This window comes from Bos indicus x Bos taurus, chromosome 28 (assembly GCF_003369695.1).
Source record: "Bos indicus x Bos taurus breed Angus x Brahman F1 hybrid chromosome 28, Bos_hybrid_MaternalHap_v2.0, whole genome shotgun sequence".
Lineage (NCBI taxonomy): Eukaryota > Metazoa > Chordata > Mammalia > Artiodactyla > Bovidae > Bos > Bos indicus x Bos taurus.
Genome location: NC_040103.1, coordinates 31,403,777 through 31,410,549, shown reverse-complemented (window position 1 = coordinate 31,410,549; position 6,773 = coordinate 31,403,777). Strand labels below are relative to the sequence as shown.

Here is a 6,773-nt window from a genome sequence, read left to right as displayed (position 1 = left end):
CTCTAATTTTACATATATTTTGATGCTGGGAAAGACTGAAGGCAAAAGGAGAAGAGGGCGGCAGAGGATGAGATGGTTAGATATCATCACCAATTCACTGGACATGAGCTTGGGCAAACTCTGGCAGATAGGGATAGGGAGGCCTAGTGTGCTGTAGTCCATGGGATCAGAGAGAGACAGATACTACCTGGCAACTGAACAACAACAATAGCCAATTAACAAACAATGTTGTGATAGTTTCAGGTGGACAGCAAATAGACTCAGCCACACATACACACGTATCCATTTTCCCCTCAATTCCTTTTCCATCCAGGCGGCCACATAACACTGAGCAGAGTTCCACGTGCTATGCAGTTGGTCCTTGCTGGTTATTCATTTTTAATATAGCAGTGTGTACAAGCAACCTAAATGTCCATCAACAGAGGAACGGAGAGAGATGTGGTACAAATATATACACTTGGCTTCCCAGGCGGCACTCGCAGTAAAGAATCCACCTGCAATGTAGGAGACCCAGTTCTGATTCCCAAGTCGGAAAGATCCCCTGGAGTAGGAAATGGCAACCCACTCCAGTATTCTTGCCTGGAAAATCCCATGGACAGAGGAGCCTGGTGGGGTACAGTCCACGGGGTCGCAAAGAGTTGGATATGACTGAGAGCACATGCACACGCACACACATATCTACACTGGAATATTACTCAGCCATTAAAGATAATGAAGTAATGCCATTTTCAGCAATACGGATGGACCCTAGAGATCGTCATACTGAGTGAAGTCAGAGAAAAAGAAATACATGACATCCCTTATAAGCAAAATCTGAAAAGAAATTTTACAAATGATTGTACGTATAAAACAGAGAGAGACTCACAGGCTTAGAGAACAAACTTACGGTTGCCGGAGCAGGGGGAAGGACGGGGGAAGCGATAGTTAGGGAGTTTGGGACGGACATGTATACAATGCTCCAAGCATTTTTCAACAATATAACAGAGTACAGTACACCGTATAGAGTAAGGATCAGCACTGTTTTGTGATACTTCTCATTCAGTTATGAAATCTACACACGTGCGTGCAGGCTATAATAGGAAATCTATTTCTTAATGTCAATTAAAAAAAAATTGTTAAAACTGAAAGTCGCCAATCCAGTCCAGCTCAAGGACTGAATGTGAAGATTCTCTGGCTCTGGCATCTCAGGTTCACATGCAGAGTGGCTGCAAGGGCTGGAGCTGGTAGACTGAGGCTCTGAAAGGATCAGCACAAAAGATTCCCTTCCCAGCAGTGGCTCATCTGTCATGTCTGGTGAAAACGATAGACTGGGAATGCCTCACCTTGGGAAAGAGGCCTGTCTTTGAGCAGATAATGAAGTGACTCATTTCAGAAAGGGCCCTGGCATGGTCCGCAGCCCAGGTGGTATGGGGAGCATCCCAGCTCAGAATGAGAGGCCACTTGTCTGCCACCCACATACTCCCCACACAGAACCTGAACCCCAGAACTCCTACTAGGAGGAGAGAATTCACAGCTACCAAAGGCAAAGGCAAACTCCTCCATCCATTGTGAGACAACCATTCCATAGACCAACTTATGATTCACACACAGGCAGATGCAACAGCAAGGGCTTTCTTACTAGGAAGGGCCTGAGAAAAGATGGCCTGGTAAGAATCGTGTCAGCCTGCAAGAACGTGCTGGCCCCTTCTCAACAATCCACTAGGGTGAACTAGGATCTATGAGTAATTCCCCAAACCCTTCACTTTCTTCAGTTATGCTGAGCCAACAATTATTTTTATTGTGCCTTGTTAGGAGTCATGCTCTGATGTGTTTGTTACAAGGAAAATCTAAGGATAAGAAGTGATTTCATATTACAAACATGCTGAGTTGCATCTAAGCTTCTGGAGGGAAAATACTCCTTTGGCTAAAAGATTTTCCATTGTTTGGACACCTGCTGTATGCTGATGGCTTAAGGGTTATGGAACTTGGTTCGTGGAAGATGTAGAGTATGATACTATAAAAAGGAATGACAACATAAGAGCCATTAATGCAGGAAGTAAATTAAGGGTCTGGGAACTCTCCAGTTAGCCAGCCAACAAATATTTCTAGAGCATCCATTCTGCACCAGGTACTGGACCTCGGAACACAGGGTGGCCAGAGCACAGACAGCCTCTTCTCTCAGGAACTCAAAGTCTGGTTGGGAAGAAATGTTAAAGTTTTGTAAATAAACTACGACCATAAAGGAAAAAACAAAAATAATTAAGGGGCTCTTAGTCTGGGGGGGACCTACCTGAGAAAGCGTCAGTTTCAAGTTCAGACCTAAAGGTTAAATTCAAGGGCAAGTGGAATGTCCAAGCGGAAGACCTCAGGCCCCCTTCAGCCCAGCTCTCCTCTACCTTTATGCTCCCGTTGTCACATTCCCATTGGTGACTCTCTCCACTCTCTCACACACCCAAGTGGCACCATCACAGTACCTCCCTCCTGGCCTCCTGTCCTCCCCAAGCCAGGTCCTTTCATACCTCTCTGTCCCACTGTTCCTTCAGCTTTCCAGCCTGCTCGGGTTCAAATTCCAGCTCTCCCACTTCACCGAGATGTGGCCTGAAGCAAAGGTCTCCATCTGTCTGTGCCTCAAAGTCCTCATGTGTCAAATAGATATTATAAAGGGCCCAGTGATCGTGCGTGGTCATACCCAACCCTTTGCAACTCTATGGACTGTAGCCCACCAGGCTCCTCTGTCCATGGAATTTCCCAGGAAAGAATACCTGGAGTGGGTTGCCATTTCCTTCTCCAGGGAATCTTCCCAACCCAGGGATCAAACCCACATCTCTTATGTCTCCTGCATTGGCAGGTGAATTCTTTACTACTTGTGCCATCTGAGAAGCCCCCCACACACACACCTTATATGCTCACTATAAAGATTAAACAATCAAGTGACTGTAGCATCGACTATTTATTATTCAAAACCTATAAATCAAATACTTAACAAAATTGATTTAATTTTTAATGCTTTTATTTTGGGAGGTCATGCAACTTGCAGGATCTTAGTTCCCCAACCAGAGATGGAACTTGATCCCCCACAACAGTGGAAGCACAGAGTTCTAACCACTAGACTGCCAGGGAATTCCCTAAAGAAACTGATTTTGATGCAAATTAAAGGGCAAATTTCTCAAACAGGAGAAAAAATACTATCTTGAAAATATACATGCACTTCAATGTTCATAGCAGCACTATTTACAACAGCCAAGATATGGAAGCAACTTAAATGTTCACCAACAGATGAATGGATAGACAATGTGAGACATACATATATATGTGTGTATCATATGTATGTGCGTATACACACACACACACATGCATGTGCCTGCTAAGTTGCTTCAGTCGTGTCCAACTCTTTGCAACCCCATGGACTATAGCCTGCCAAGCTCCTCTGTCCATGGGATTCTCTAGGCAAGAATACTGGAGTGGATTGCCACGCCCTCCTCTAGGAGATCGTCCCGACCCAGGGATCAAATCCACATCTCTTACATCACCTGCATTGGCAGGCGGGTTCTTTACCACTAGGGTCACCTGGGAAGCAGCGCACGCGCACACACACACACACACACCACATACACAAGACAAACACACAATGGATTGTCAGTCATAAAAAGGATGAAATTCCAGCACCAACGTGGATCAACCTAGAAAGTATTATACATAGCGAAATAAGTCAGACAAATACTCTGTATCACTTACACGTAGATCTAAAAACCAAAACAAATGAATTACATAGCAAAACAAACAGAAACAGACTCACAGATGTAGGAAATGAACTAGCGGCTACCAGTGAGGAAAGGAAAGGGGGGTAGGGGCAAATTAGAGGAATGGGGTTAGGAACGTAAAACTACAAGAAAAATTAAAAGCACTGAGAACTGCACCTGGCATACAGTAAGCATCCAATAAATGTTAACCATTATTATCATTTTTGTCATTGTGAGTACTGTTATTACTTTATTCATCGTCTGTACCCCACTCGCTCATGAGTCCCAGATCAAATTGTCTTTCTACTGCAAAGCTATCCAAACTTGCTCTAGCCAATACATTATAAACACCACCATCAAAGCTTTTATCACATTACACTGAAATTACTTGTGTATCTCTTGTTCCCTGGATCCCGGGCCAGAGGCTACATCTGATTTATGTTGGTTCCCCAGTGTCTGGAAATTAACAAGCTCTCTACAAACATATAGGAGGATGGGTGAATGAATGAACTGACAATGGATAGCCAGATATATGGGTCAGCCTGGAAAATGCACCCTGAAATTCTCTCTTTCTCTAAGGAGGTATCTCTCCAAGTACTTGAGCAAATGGGTTGAAACCCTCCTCGCCATGTACGGACCTCTGGCCTAAAATGCTACTGCCCATGTTGGCCACCATTTGCAGAGCACCTCGGGGACCAAAGCTGTCCTTTAGAAGCCTCCATATTTGAATCCTCGAGGAGAAATATCTTTTCTCAAAACACTTCTGAAAGTAGTGTGGCATACTTTCTTTAAGCCTCTAGCAAAAATCCCTGAAAGCATCCTTCTATTGTATTTATTGGTATCATTATGTGTACGGTAGCAATCTCAGAGCAGAGCATGACTGCACTAGCTTTATGTCTGGCAAAATCAGTGTATTATCTGAACTCCAAAAGACTATAAAATTAAATTTAAGTGAGTCACTTAACTAGCAGAAGGAGAAAAGATCCAATTTTAAGACTGAAAGAGAAGAAGAAATAATTGCTCTGTTTGGTAGGAGTGTATTATGTAAATAAGGAGAGGGCATGTCAAGAAATGCAGATGCCCAGCCACATTTGCACAGCAATGAGAAACAACTTGGGAGAGAATAGGGCATGTGTTCTCCTTGGTGAGATGAGAATGAGCATCTCCTCTGACTTCTTGAGCTGTATTCAGCAGTCTCACCCACCTGCAAAGCCCACAGTCACTGGGTTCAAACCATGATATGCCATGAATCCTTTTCATGGAAGGGTATGCTGCTGCTGCTGCTGCTGCTGCTGCTGCTGCTGCTAAGTCACTTCAGTCATGTCCGACTCTGTGCGACCCCATAGACGGCAGCCCACCAGGCTCCCCCGTCCCTGGGATTCTCCAGGCAAGAACACTGGAGTGGGTTGCCATTTCCTTCTCCAATGCATGAAAGTGCAAAGTGAAAGTGAAGTCGCTCAGTTGTGTCCGCCTCTTAGCAACCCCATGGACTGCAGCCTACCAGGCTCCTCTGTCCATGGGATTTTCCAGGCAAGAGTACTGGAGTGGGGTGCCATTGCCTCTCCGATGGAAGGGCAAAATGGACCATTAATGTCCAAATAATGTCTCTTTGGCATATTCTTTTCTTTGCATTTCAATATGACAGGTTCTTAAGTCCTTGGAAAATGTTTTATCTGTAATTAAAGGTGGAGGAACTGAACTGGCAATGTTACAAGAAAGTTGAAAGCAAAGTTGGACTAGACTGAAGAAGCATTGGTTGCAACTTGGAACTAAGCCTTCAATAAGCTTCTGCATCCTAATGCCACTTTATAGACAAGAGGTTGAGTCAAAGGACCACAGTAAACCCCAAGCTATTGCTTTCCTCATTTATAAGACTTAGTAATAGCTTCCCATAGTAAAATAGGGCCTCCTTTAAAATGACCACAAAAGTCAAGCTCATTTTGATGTCAGTTACTAGAAAAATGAGGAAGGCAGAGGTAAAAGATATAACCACTCCACCTATCACGTGTCTAGGGGCCTGGACATGACAGAGATCCTTTGACTTAACTCAGACTACAGATTTTACAAACTTTTGAAGTTTCTCTAGGAGATTCTATGGTCCCTCATGAGAATCTATTTTAGCATTTCTTTCACTGGCTGGTAATTTTGGGGAGGAGAGTAGACAAAGCACGAGCTGGAATCAAGACTGCCAGGAGAAATATCAGTAATCTCAGATATGATATGCAGATATGCAGATGACATATCAGATATCAGATATGCTGATGACACCAACCTTATGGCAGAAAGTGAAGAGGAACTAAAGGGCCTCTTGATGAAAGTGAAAGAGGAGAGTGAAAAAGCTGGCTTAAAATTCAACATTCACAAAACTAAGATCATGGCATCTGGTCCCATCACTTCATGTCAAATAGATGGGGAAACAATGGAAACAGTGACAGACTTTATTTTGGGGGGCTCCAAAATCACTGCAGATGGGGATTGCAGCCATGTAATCAAAAAACGCTTGCTCCTTGGAAGAAAAGCTATGACCAACCTACACACTATATTAAAAAGCAGAGACATTACTTTGCCAACAAAGGTCAGTCTAGTCAAAGCTATGGTTTTTTTAGTAGTCATGTATGGATATGAGAGTTGGACCATAAAGAAAGCTGAGCATCAAAGAATTGATGCTTTTTAACTGCGGTGTTGGAGAAGACTCTTGAGAGTTCCTTGGACTTCAAGGAGATCAAACCGGTCAATCCTAAAGGAAATCAACCTTGAATATTCATTGGAAGGACTGATCCAAAGCTGAAGCCCCAATACTTTGGCCACCTGATGCAAAGAGCCGATGCACAGGCAAAGACCCTGATTCTGGAAAAGACTGAAGGCAAAAGGAGAAGAAGGGGCAGCAGAAGATGAGATGGTTGGATTGCATCACCTACTCAATGGACATGAGCATATTCCAGGAGACAGTAGAGGACAGGGAAGCCTGGTGGGCTGCAGTCCATGGGGTCGCAAAGAGTCAGACATGACTTAATGACTGAACAACAATAACCCTGCCTGCTATAGACTCAGAGG

At 43.9% G+C, this 6,773-nt stretch overlaps 1 protein-coding gene across 2 annotated transcripts in view; it reads right to left on the bottom strand.

The window, feature by feature from the left end:
• The window catches only part of LRMDA (leucine rich melanocyte differentiation associated), a 1,159,904-nt gene that overhangs the window by 890,982 nt on the left and 262,149 nt on the right, over window positions 1-6,773 (bottom strand). The gene's annotated exons all lie outside the window — the stretch shown is intronic.